This window comes from Scyliorhinus canicula, chromosome 8 (genome assembly GCF_902713615.1).
Source record: "Scyliorhinus canicula chromosome 8, sScyCan1.1, whole genome shotgun sequence".
NCBI classification, from domain to species: Eukaryota; Metazoa; Chordata; class Chondrichthyes; order Carcharhiniformes; family Scyliorhinidae; genus Scyliorhinus; species Scyliorhinus canicula.
In genome coordinates this window covers 196,435,588-196,449,394 of record NC_052153.1, presented here as the reverse complement: position 1 = coordinate 196,449,394, position 13,807 = coordinate 196,435,588, and positions in this window count along the sequence as shown.

Here is a 13,807-nt window from a genome sequence, read left to right as displayed (position 1 = left end):
TCTATGCCAAATTTAAATCCCACATCGGCGTGCCTTCAGAACAGTGTGATTGGCAACTGCCTTTAAAAGTATATCTGGCGACCTGCGTTTCGAGGGGAAGTTGGATCAGTGCACACAACGTATCACAACACTCGCGAGGATCGGCATAGGAAGTTAGGAAGCAGCACTGCGGATTCAGGGTGAGTCATAGGCAAGTCTCTGGAGTGGCTTCTTCCCAGCCAGCTTTCAGTACAGTGCTGAGGCAAGGGCTCTGGTGTGGTGTGGGCGGGGGGGGGGGGAGGGGGCGTATGGTCAAGGCAGCACCGAGGGAGCCCGGACAAGGGAGAGATGAAGAAACTATCCAAGCATTTGACAAAGCATTTCAGGCCTGAGTATTCGTCCGCAGCTGAGACATAAGAACATAAGAACTAGGAGCAGGAGTCGGCCATCTGGCCCCTCGAGCCTGCTCCGCCATTCAATGAGATCATGGCTGATCTTGTGGACTCAGCTCCACTTTCCGGCCCGAACACCATAACCCTTAATCCCTTTATTCTTCAAAAAACTATCTATCGTTACCTTAAAAACATGTAATGAAGGAGCCTCAACTGCTTCACTGGGCAAGGAATTCCATAGATTCACAACCCTTTGGATGAAGAAATTCCTTCTAAACTCAGTCCTAAACCTACTTCCCCTTATTTTGAGGCTATGTCCCCTAGTTCTGCTTTCACCCGCCAGTGGAAACAACCTGCCCACATCTATCCTATCTATTCCCTTCATAATTTTATATGTTTCTATAAGATCCCCCCTCATCCTTCTAAATTCCAACGAGTACAGTCCCAGCCTACTCAACCTCTCCTCGTAATCCAACCCCTTCAGCTCTGGGATTAACCTAGTGAATCTCCTCTCCACACCCTCCAGTGCCAGTACGTCCTTTCTCAAGTAAGGAGACCAAAACTGAACACAACACTCCAGGTGTGACCTCACTAACACCTTATACAATTGCAACATAACCTCCCTAGTCTTAAACTCCATTCCTCGAGCAATGAAGGACAAAATTCCATTTGCCTTCTTAATCACCTGTTGCACCTGTAAACCAACTTTCTGTGACTCATGCACAAGCACACCCAAGTCTCTCTGAACAGCGGCATGCTTTAATATTTTATCGTTTACATAATAATCCCGTTTGCTGTTATTCCTACCGAAATGGATAATCTCACATTTGTCAACATTGTATTCCATCTGCCAGACCCTAGCCCATTCACTTAACCTATCCAAATCCCTCTGCAGACTTCCAGTATCCTCTGCACTTTTCGTTTTACCACTCATCTTCGTGTCATCTGCAAACTTGGACACATTGCCCTGGGTCCCCAACTCCAAATCATCTATGTAAATTGTGAACAATTGTAGGCCCAACATGGATCCCTCAGGGACACCACTAGCTACTGATTGCCAACCAGAGAAACACCCATTAATCCCCACTCTTTGCTTTCTATTAATTAACCAATCCTCTATCCATGTTACTACTTTACCCTTAATGCCATGCATCTTTATCTAATGCAGCAATCTTTTGTGTGGCACCTTGTCAAAGGCTATCTGGAAATCCAGATATACCACATCCATTGGCTCCCCGTTATCTACTGCACTGGTAATGTCCTCAAAAAATTTCACCTTCAGCATCAGATCCATTGACCTGCTTGGAGTTTGGCTTCTGAAGCAGTTTTGTCCACACAATCAACACAAATTGCTGACAATGCTCCTGAACTTTTTCTTAATATAAATTTAAAGCACCCAATTCATTTTTTCCAATTAAGGGGCGATTTAGCATGGCCAATCCACCTAGCCTGCACATCTTTGGGTTGTGGGAGCGAAACCCACACAGACACGGGGAGAATGTGCAAACTCCACACAGACAGTGACCCAGAGCCGGGATCGAACCTGGGACCTCGGTGCCGTGAGGCTGCAGGGTGCTCCTTAACTTTTAACCCTTCAGATGCAGACTGAAATTTAAACTGGGTTTTATGGGGCTGTGGAATAATTGGGTGCCTGGGTAAGGATCCTCTTGTGAGAGGTGGGCATGGAACAGAGAGGGAAGTACTCAGAACCTCCTGCATTGTAGTCATTCAAACTGTGAGCCACAACCCTCATGGTCCAACCTAACCAGGCAGCCTTGGAGTGCAGGTTAGGATGATGACTGTGCCAGAGCACAGGATGCAGTGGCCAAAATTGTTACCACTTGATCATCTGGTGTAGGACGAAGGTGGGTGGGGTTTTGATCAGTCATGTCGCAAACTAAACATTGGCCATCCAAATGTGGGCCAGGATTCTCCAGAATGAGTGATAGATTGGATAAGTTAGAAATGTTTTGCTTTGAGAAAATAATATTGAGAAGAGATTTGATGGAGGTATTCTAAATCATGAGAAGTCTCGACAGGGCGGATAAAAAGAATCTTTCTCAGTTGTGAAAGGGTCAAGAACATGAGAATAAGAGGGAACAGGATTAAAGTAATTAGTAAAAGAAGCAACAGTGACAGGAGGGGGATCTTTTTCACACAGTGAAGTTAGGGTATGGAATGTGCTGTCTGACAGTATAGTGGAAGAAGATTCAATTGAAGCATTCAGTAGGGAATTAGTCTGCTATCGGATAAGGGGGAATGTGCATGGTCATGGGGAGAAGGCAGAGGAATGACACTAGATGAGTTGCTCATTCAGAGAGCCAGTGCAGACACCGATGGGCCGAACAGCCTCCTTATGTTTAACAATTCTTTGATTGACATTATTCCTCTTGTGGGATTCTCTGTCGACGGGATCCCCCCCCTTCACCAGCAGCGAATCCACGCCCGCGGCTTACCCAATGGGATGGCCACAACGGGAAACCCCATTGGCCCACTGCCAGAACAAAGGATCCCGCTGCCGACAGGGGTGCGCCGGATAACGGGACTGGCGGGACAGACAATCCACAGACGAGCAGTAACGCCAAAATGGTAGGATCTGCCAAGTCTGAGAACGAGAATGCAACTGAGGCATCTGACTCAGTAAGTCCCACAGTGCACGGGTGGGAGAAGTCCGCACGACGAGCTAAAACATGCTAAAGTCTTGCGCCAAAGGCATTGTAACTTGAATGCTAGATGAGGCAGCAGGCAGAATGATTGAGGCGCTACAGCTCTCTAACAGTCCTGTCGCCTGGCAAATTCATGATCTTGCTGAATACGTCAAGAGTCAACTAGTCTCTCATCTTAAATGTTGCAAGGAAATTTGAGATTGATTAAGAAGGGGAAAATACAACATGAGAGTAAGATAGTGGGGAACATAAAAACTGACTGTAAATGTTTCTATAGGTTTGTAAAGAGAAGAAGATTGATAAAAACTAATGTAGGCCCTTTACAGTCATAGAATTTACAGTGCAGAAGGAGGCCATTTGGCCTATCGAGTCTCCACCGGCCCTTGTAAAGAGCACCCCACTCAAGCCCACCCCTCCACCCTATCCCCGTAACCCCATAACCCAGTAACCCCACCCAACCTTTTTTTTGGGCACTAAGGGGCAATTTATCATGGCCAATCCACCGAAACTGCACATCTTTTGGACTGTGGGAGGAAACCTGAGCAGCCGGAGGAAACCCACGCACACACGGGGAGAAGGTGCAGACTCCGCACAGACAGTGACCCAAACTGGGAATCGAACCTGGGGCCCTGGAGCTGTGATGCAACCGTGCTAACCACTGTGCTATTGTACTGCCCATGAGAAATGGGGGAATTCATAACAGGGAACAAAGAAATGGCTGAGGAACTAAATTTGTACTTTGCTTCTGTCTTCACAAAGGAAGACATGAATAATGGTCTGAGAAATACAAATTTCATTGAGGAGCTGGAGGAAATTAGTATCAGTAAAGAAATTGTTTTGGAGAAATTAATGGGATTGAAGGCAGATAAATCTCCGGGGCCGGACAATCTTCATCGTAAATAATTGGTCCTGGAAATAGTAGATCCATTGGTGGCCATTTTCTGGAATGGTTCCTAAAGATTGGGGGGTAGCGAATGTAACCCCGCTGTTCAAAAAAGGGGGTATAGAGAAACCAGGGACCAGTGAGCCTAACTTCGGTAGTAGGGAAATTGCTGGAGTCCATTGTCAAGGATTTCATAGCACAGCATTTTGAAAGCAGTGGTATAATCAGACAAAGTCAGCATGGATTTCCTCAAGTGAAATCATGCTTGACAAATCTTCTGGAATTCTTTGAAGATGAAACCAGTAGAGTTGGCGAAGGAGAACTGGTGGATCTGGTTTATTTAGACATTCAGAAGGGCTTCGACAAGGTCTCACCTATCATACTACTGTGTAAAGTTAAATGTATGGGGTTGCAGGTAGTGTCCTGATATGGATGGAAAGCTGGTGTATGCTTCATCTGATGTCTATGTCTATGTACTTACATTGTGTATTTAATGTTTGCCCTATGTATTTTCTTTTCATTTCGGAATGATTTGCCTGGACTGTACACAGAACAATACTTTTCATTGTACCTCGGTACACGTGACAATAAACAAATCCAAATCCAGCAGACAGAAAGCAAAGAGTTGGAATGAATGGGTCTATTTCTGATTGTCAGGCAGCACGGTTTGATTCCCGTACCAGCCACCCCGAACAGGCGCTGGAATGTGGTGACTAGGGTCTTTTCATAGTAACTTAATTGAAGCCTACTCGTGACAATAATCAATTTTCATTTTCATTTTCAATTGCTCACGTTATATATTAATGATTTGGAAAATTGAACTAAATGTATTATCTTCTAATTTGCAGATGATACAAAGTTGGATGGGAGCGTGAGCTGTGAGGAGGATGCAGAGATGCTTCAGTGTGATTGGACAGGCTGAGTGAGTGGGCACATGCATGGCAGACACAGTATAATGTGGATAAATGGGAGTTATCCAATTTGGTAGCAAAAATGGAAAGATAGATTATTATTTTAAAGGGTTAAAATTGAGAGAGGTGGATACTCAGCGAGACTTTGGTGTCCTTGTGCATCAGTCGCTGAAAGCAAGCGCGCAGGTACGGCAGACAGTAAAGAAGGCAAATGGTATGTTGGCCTTCATAGCGAGAGGATTTGATTACAGGAATAGGGATGTTTTACTGCAATTGTACAGGGCATTGGTGATGCCACACCTGGAGTATTGAGTGCAGTTTTGGTGTCCTTATCTGAGGAAGGATGTGGAGATGCTGGCATTGCACTGGAGTGGGGACAGTAAGAAGTCTTACAACACCAGGTTAAAGTCCAACAGTTAATGTTGGACTTTAACCTGATGTTATCTTAGGAGGATGTTCTTACTGTGGAGGGTGTGCAGAGAAGATTTACCATGCTGATTTCTGGGATAGTGGGACTGTCAGGTGAGGAGAGACTAAGTCGATTAGGGTAGTGGGTGCCTGGAACTCGGTGCCGGAGGAGGTGGTGAAAGCAGGGACGATAGTGATGTTTAAGAGCATCTTGATGAATACACGAATAGGATGGGGATAGAGGGATACCAACCCTGGAAGTGTAGAAGATTTTAGTTTAGATGGGCAGCATGGTCGGCGCAGGCCTGGAGGGCCGAAGGGCCTGTTCCTGTGCTGTACTTTTCTTTGTTCTTTGTTCTTATATTCATTGGAGTTCAGAAGAGTGAGAGGGGAATCACATAGAAATTATAACATTCTAACAGGATTAGATAGGGTAGATTCAGAAAGAATGTTCCCGATGGTGGGGGAGTCCAGAACTAGGGGTGATAGTTTGAGGATAAGGGGTAAACCTTATAGGGCTGAGGTGAGAAGAAATTTCTTCACCCAGAGAGTGGAGAATCTGTGGAATTCGCTACCACAGAAAGTAGTTGAGGCCAAAACGTTGTGTAATTTCAAGAAGGAATTAGATTTCGCTCTTGGGGCGAAAGGGATCAAGGGATATGGGGGAAGGCAGGATCAGGGTATTGAACTTGATGATCAGCCATGAGGCACTGCAACTGCAGCCTTTGTGTGGGTAGACCACCAAATCCTCTGCCATTTCTGTGCGCATCGCTTCCCGCCAAACCCAGCAATCGACCACAACACCTCTTTTGTCTATCTCGGGCACGATTTATCGGCCCTGCAGCACCTGACTCGAGACACAAGGCTGGTAAATCTCACGAGAGGTCTTGCGGGGAGTCGTGATCTGGATTCTGCCCATTGAGGGCGGGATCGAGATTTTCATATTTAAGTGAGTGGTTAATCTAACTTGAATGTTAATGGTAAATCCAGCGTCTGGGCGTAATGGCCTCGCCTCGGAATATTCTTCAGTGAGTGACATGTGAATGAGTTGAGTGGACCTGTGCGGTCCAAGTTGAGAATGCATTTGTCAAATCAGCTAGTACAGATGTTTGACGTGATGATTTTGCCAATTAGGAATATTCTGGCACATGCACAATACATTTCCATGAGTTCCCTTCCCATTGTGGCAATGTGAAAGCTGCCAGGCGTGCTTCGTGCCTCAGATGGAGAATCGAATGCCATGTTCCCTATTTTAGTGGAGGAATAATTTTATTATTACACAGTATTAAATAGTTGATTTTCAAGGGGAAATTACTAGTTATCTTCAAAATTTAAGATCATGCTCACCAGACTGGCCATCCAACTACTAAAGGAGCAACGACAGACATTAACATTTTCATACCTGACAATTCTGATGGTCCTCAGCAGGTTCGGTAGTGCAGGACATCTCAATGCCTTTTAACGCCCACCTTGCTGCAACTGTATGACCAACAATATCTTTAAAAATGACAAAAAACAAACATAAGAATAATTCTAATTAATAAATGTAGCTTTATAGTTGAAGACAGTGACTTCATGTGGGCACGATTTACCGGCCTCATCACGGCACACTTGATGCTCGATGATGCCGTTGAATCTCGGGCGAGGTTTCTCACAAGGTTCACAATGCTCGGACGTCTCGCGAGATTCAACCGAACCTCCGGGACGTCACTATCTGGATATTAACCCGCACTGGGTAAGATCCAGATAAACAAATTTAAATTAAGCTCCAAGGCTAATTTAAATATGCGCTCGCCGGATTCTTCCAGGACCTGGGAAGTAATGGTATCTGCAGTGAGGACATGACCAGATGCCGTTTAGTAGTGGTCCACACAAATGTGAGCCAGGCCTAATACCAGCTGGGGGTTTCCCCAGGCCATTAGAGACTCCTGGGTGGTCGGGGACTGGGCAGGCTGGCTCCCTGGCTCTTGGGAACCTTGGCACAGCCATCCTGGAACTACCAAGGTGCCTGGGTGACATTGCCAGGCTGGTAAGGGCACCGACAGGGTGTCTGAGTGGTAGTGCCATGGTGCCCAGATGCCAGGGTGGTACTGCCAAGGATCTGGGCCTAAGAGGGGGACCATGGCAATGAAAAGGGGGGGGGGGGTCAAGGGCATGTGTGAAGTGGCCTCATAAAAGTTGGGGGGTTCTAAACAAGGTACTGGTCCTGAAAGGGGGCCCCGAAAGGGGAGTGGGGAGGCCTGAAAAGTTGGGGGGGGCTAAAAAGTTGGGGGGGGGGGCCTCAGTGACACCTCAGCAGGGTGTCCTCACTTGCAGGGATATAGGATAATGCCCATGTGTGCAGGGGGTGACATTGTCCATGGGTGGAGGGTGGGGGCTACCCACGGGTACAACAATGACCCCAGTTGCCAATGAACAGCAGATCGCCAGGTTGCCATTGATAATAGTGCGGGGCCCCGACCCGAGTTTGCTGGGCCTTGCTTGGCTGCAGAGGCTACGTTTGGACTGACAGCAGATTTTGACTGACTGGGGAATTATACCAAGTTTTGGGGAAATAACCAGAGGTTTTCCAGGAGAGCCTGGGTAAGATCAAAGGTCAACATGGCCAAGATTTACATCTATCCTGAGGCCCAACTGAGGTACTTGAGGGCCTGCCCAGTTCTCTACGCATTGCTGACAAAGATGTGGAGATGCCGGAGTTAGACTGGGGTGGGCACAGTAAGAAGTCTCACAACACCAAAGGTGTTGCTGTGAAAGGTAGATGATGAACTCAACCCCTTGGAAAGCCTACGGGTCATTCAGCCGGTATAATTTGCAGATTGGGCAGCAGCTGTAGTCCCGGTACTAAAACCAGATAAAATGGTCCGTTTTTGTGGGTATTCCAAGCTAACAGTGTACAAGGACAGATTTGGACAGAAACCCGATGCTGCGATTAGAGGACTTCTAGGCAAAACTGGCTGGACATAACACTTTTTCTAAACTCGACATGAGTCACCCATATCTCCAATTGAAGCTAGATGTGCTTCCAGAAAATTTGTGACCATTAATACCTACAGAGGCCTCTATAAATTCACAGGTTTGCCATTCGGGGTGTTATCGGATTGCGCATTCTCCAGAGAGTCATGGAGAACATCCTCCAAGGGCTACCGCGATTGGCGATTTACATGGATGCCGTCCAGTTCACCGGAGACACTGAAAAAGAGCACCTGAGCAACTTAGACAAATTCCTCCGCTGGTTTTCCGAGACAGGCATTTGCCTTAAGGGAGGAAAATACATTCTTTTACGCAAAAGAGGTCGCGTATTTAGGGTACTGTGTCAATCAAGACGACTTGCACCAGGAGGGCTGCGCGGTGGCACAGTGGTTAGCACTGATACTCACAGATCCAGGGACCCGAGTTCAATTCCCACCCCGGGTCACTGTGTGGAGTTTGCACTTTCTCCCTCTGTCCGTGTGGGTTTCCTCCGGGTGCTCCGGTTTCCTCCCACAATCGAAAGATGCGCAGGTTAGGTGGATTGGCCATGCTAAATTGCCCTTAGTGTCCAAAAGGTTAGGTGGGGTTACTGGGGATAAGGCATGGGCTAAAGTAAGGTGCTCTTTCCAAGGGCCGGTGCAAACTCGATGAACCCAATGGCCTCCTTCTGCACTGTAACGCCTGAGAACGTGACTGAATTTCAGTCATTCTCAGGACTCATGAATTATGATGGGAAGTTTATCCCTAAGTTACTGACCATCCTCACACTGCTGCATTCGTCGTTGAAAAACACCAGGAATGGGTGTGGAGATCGCTGCAAGAAGAAGCTTTCGCCAAGGTGAAGCAGCAACTGTCATCACCAGGGTTGTTGACCAACTAAAACCCCTTGTCACTTGTGATGTCTCCCTATATGGAATCAGGGCGGTATTATCCCATTGCATGGACAACTCAACAGAGAGAATGATGGTCTATGCGTCACGGACTTTGGCTGCTACGGAGCGCAACTCTTCTCAGATTGAGAAAGAAGGGCTAACCGTCATATTTGTGTGAAGAAATTCCACAAGCATCTTTTTGGACTTCGGTTTACCATCAATACATTGAAGGCTGGATTCTCCATTCATTTTTTAAAAATAAATTTAGTGTACCCAATTCACTTTTTCCAATTAAGGGGCAATTTAGCATGTTCAATCCACCTACCCTGCACATCTTTGGGTTGTGGGGGCTCAACCCACGCAAACACGGGGAGAATGTCCAAACTCCACACAGACAGTGAACCAGAGCCGGGATCGAACCTGGGACCTCGGCGCCGTGAGGCAGCAGTGCTAACGACTGCGCCACCATGCTGCCGGATTCTCCATTCATGAGACTAAGTGATAGCGCCGGTGCCGGATTAGTGGAATTCTCTGACAGCAAAACTGGCGCTGCACCTGCACCAGTTTAATGACTGTTAAGGGGCAGCACCGACACCACGTGGAACACAATCAACTCCACTGAGAAATGGTGCTGGATTCACTGGGTTTGGGATTGACACTCGGGAGGCTGACTCTCAAAATGGCTCTGGAGTGTGGCGACTCTGCGAGCTCCCGCACAGATCCTCGTCTTACATCTCCTAGCCATTATAGTCCTCAATAGCAAGGCTGCATACTTACCCCCCCCCTACTATACTCCCTGTACATACACGACTGTATGGCAAAATTTGGCTCCAACCCCATCTAAAAGTTTGCTGATGACACAATCGGATCTCAAACAACGACGAGCCAGAATATAGGAGGGAGATAGAGAACCTAGTGGCTTGGTGTAATGACAACAATCTCTCCCTCAATGTCAGCAAAAGTAAAGAGCTTTTTTATGACTTCAGAAATAAAAGTATTGTGTACACCCGGTCCCAAGGTGGAGATGATTGACAGCTTCAAACTCCGAGGCGAGCCCATCACCAAATATCTGTCCTGGTCCACCCACGTCGAAGCGATGACCAAGAAAGCACAGCAGCACCTATGCTTCCTCAGGAAACTATGGAAATTCGGCATGGTCCACACTGACTCTTACCAACTTTTACAGATGCACCACAGAAAACATCCTATCGGGCTGCATCACAGCCTGGTATGGCAACTGCTCGGCCCAAGACTGTAAGAAACTTCAAAGAGTCGTGAACACAGCCCAGTCCATCACACAAACTTGCCACCCATTCATTAACGCTATCTATACCTCCCGCTGTCTTGGGAAAGTGGGCAGCATAATCAAAGACCCCTCCCACCCGATTATTCCATCAGGCAGGAGATACAAAAGTCTGAGAACACGCACTAACAAATTCAATAACAACTTCTTCCCCACTGTTACCAGACTCCTAAACGACCCTCTTATGGACTGATCTGATTAATACTACACCCCTGTATGCTTCACCCGATGCCGGTGTCCATGTATTTATATTGTGTACCTTGTGTTGCCCTATTACATATTTTCTTTTCATGTACTAAATGATCTGCTGAGCTACACGCAGAAATACTTTTCACTGTACCTCGGTACATGTGACAATAAACAAAATCCAATCCAATCCAAACCTTTCCAGGTTCGATTCTAAACTGTGGAACTTCAGGATTTTGGGATGGTGATGCTGAGTTATTGCTTTGACACCAGCTGTAACCCTCCCACAGTCAGCATTCAGTCCCTCCAATCCTCCAGTACTCCTGTCTTCCTGGAATTTCATGAGGTGCAGTGAACTATTCTCTGGTCATTCTCCAGCCTCCCCTGGATGCCATTGTCATGGACACAGCACCACCCATCACCATGTGCATTTCATGCACAGCCTTATAGCATGGCACACAATGCCCCAGGACAGTATTTAATTTCTGGCCCCAAATCAGAGATTACGACTCTCTTTAAATGAAATCTGTCGTTCCTCCATCACAGTCTCCCTTCCCCCAGTCAGTATTCTCTGTGCAGTCTGTACTTCAAGTGAAAGTCTCTGCTCCCTCATCTCCCTGAGTCCCTGTGCAACCCGTCCCTCTTGTGCCGCGCTAACACAAATTCCACGCATCCGCCCGTTCGAACAGTTCAGTTCCCATCCACCCCTTCTGTGACCGCATGCTTGTCTTCCATGTCGGTCTCCAGGGTTTCCACCCTTGGTCTCCCCTCTACCTGCATCATTCACCGCCCTCCCCCTTCAACCCCAGCATTCCCCATTGACTCTCATGTCTCTGTCATCCTTCCCCTTTCCAATTCCACCATACTCCATTTATGGTTAGGCTTTGAATGTTGCACTCATCTTGAAGTCAGGAACAAAGTGAGGGCAGGAATCTGCTCACCAATTATATTGGGTACGAACTGTTTAGCGGGATTGTTCCCGGCGCTGAACAACTTCACTATCTAACGGCACTCTATTTTCTTTACTGCTCCCCTCTCCACACCTCGATGCCGTTAGATTCAACGGCAGCAGGGCTCAGTGAGTTCTTTTCTGGGCAAGATCCAGGTTGTGACGTCTTGCGAGCTCTGTTTGGCCTCACGGCGTGTAACGGCTCTTCGGGGAACCCGGGAGTGGCCTCTCCCGGGATTTATCAGCCACGTCTCGCTCCGGTTCTGGTGAGAAGCGGCCGGTAGATCACGCCCATTCAGTAGTAACCCAGACCAGTCTAATATCCTGCAGGCGTGGCACATAATTGGGAGTCGGAATGTAATTTCGCTGAGCAGTGTTTTAAGGAATGTTCATGACATGGTAATTACCGGATTCAAATTGCACTCCAAACATGAATTAGCAGGAAAGTCAACCCACCATCAGCCCGCCATGAAAGTGGTGGGGGCAGAAATTCCAAATTGATATACGGCTGACTTCAGGCCTCTTTCCGAATGTTACATCCTATCCATCATGAAACACACTGCTGGCAGGATTGGAAAATTCAGCTCAAACCTAGAGCGCAACTAGACAGATTCACACAGGTATTGCTTGTATCGCAGGGAAATAAAAATTAAATGAAACTTGCAGAAGAGACTTTTGAGAGATTGAATGAAAACTAAGGGCGCGATCGAACGGTCTCATCACACCCGATTTGGTGACGCGATGAGGCCGTTGGATCTCGTGAGATTTACGATGCTCGGAACGCCTCGGCAGATCTAATGGGATCTTGCGAGACGTTGCGATCTGGACCTCACTCTCGCTGGGAGATCATACCTCAAATCCTCTGCCTTTTCTCACAGGTCAGTCCCTTAATCCCTTGCATCATCCTGACAACTAATATTGGACTTGCGCACACACTACTCCTTACCGCTAGAATGACTGCAAAGTCCAGTGGCATTCATTGTTTTTTTCATCGAAACAGTAACTGTTCCTTTCCCATTCCAGAGGACTGTCAATTCCTCATTGATTTTGATAAATAATTCTTCATGGGTGCCAGAGATGTACATTCCACTGTAGAAGATTGGGAGAGTCATCCTATTGATTAAATAACATATGTATTAGTGAACAAATTGTTTTTCTTTGCCACCGATTTTTCCCTGACCTTTAAATTTGACACCATCCATGAGTCATCCGGAGGTGTTTCACCGGAGCAGCCATTATTCAGGAATATACATTCAAAGTAGGTAGATGCACGTCATTGAATTATGGGGGCACCAGCGTTGAGTATAATTTTCTCAACATCCACCTTTCACAAACAAGGTTTCAATAAGAATAGTGTTCAGGAGTGCAAATCCTCATGGAATTTCACCTTCCTAACTGAAAGAATCCAACACTTTTGTTCGTTAATTTGATGTGGGCATTACTGACGAGGCCAAAATGTATTGCCCATCCCTAATTGCCCTTGAGAAGGTGGTGGGAAGTTGCTTTCTTGGACTGCTGCAGTCCTTGCGATGTAGATACATCCACAGTGCTGTTAGGTAGAAAGTTCCAGCGACAGACATGGTTTCAAGTCACAATGGTGTGTGACTCGGAGAGGAGCTTGCAGGTGATAATGTTCCCATGCACCTGCTTCCCTTGTCCTTCAACAGGCAGAAGCCTCAGAAGGTATTGGATTGTGTGGATAAAGGAGCCTTTGTGAGTTGCTGAAGCCCTTCTTGTAAATGGTCCATTGTACAGCCATTGTGCACATTGATCAAGTGTATGGTTGGAACAGGTGTCAATCAAATGGGTTACTCTGTCCTGGATAGTGTCAAACATCATAAAGAGCAAGGCTGAGACCCGGGGGGATGAAAGAGCACGAGAAAGTGAAAAACTGAGAGCGGAGCCGATGAGACAAAGGCCCGAGAAAGAGCAACACTGAGGGCACAGTAGGGAGAATAAAAGAGAGCGAGAAAGAGCAAGACTAAGAGTGGAGCCGTGGGAGAAAAGAGCGTGAGAAAGAGCAATATTGAAGAGCAGAACAGAGAGGAGAAAAGAGCGCACAAAAGAGCTGACTGAGAGGGGAGCTTGGGTGATAAAAGGCGAGAAAGAGAGAGTTGCACCCTCTCGCGAGATTTACCCACTCGCCATGTCGATCTGGGCAGGACCAAAATGTTCAGTTAGGCACACTTATATGCAGTTAGGCAGACTTAAAAATGGCTCCACCGGAGCTAACCAGCCTGCGGGATTTAACAGCTTTGGAAAGAGACCCCATCTGGGTGCCGTTT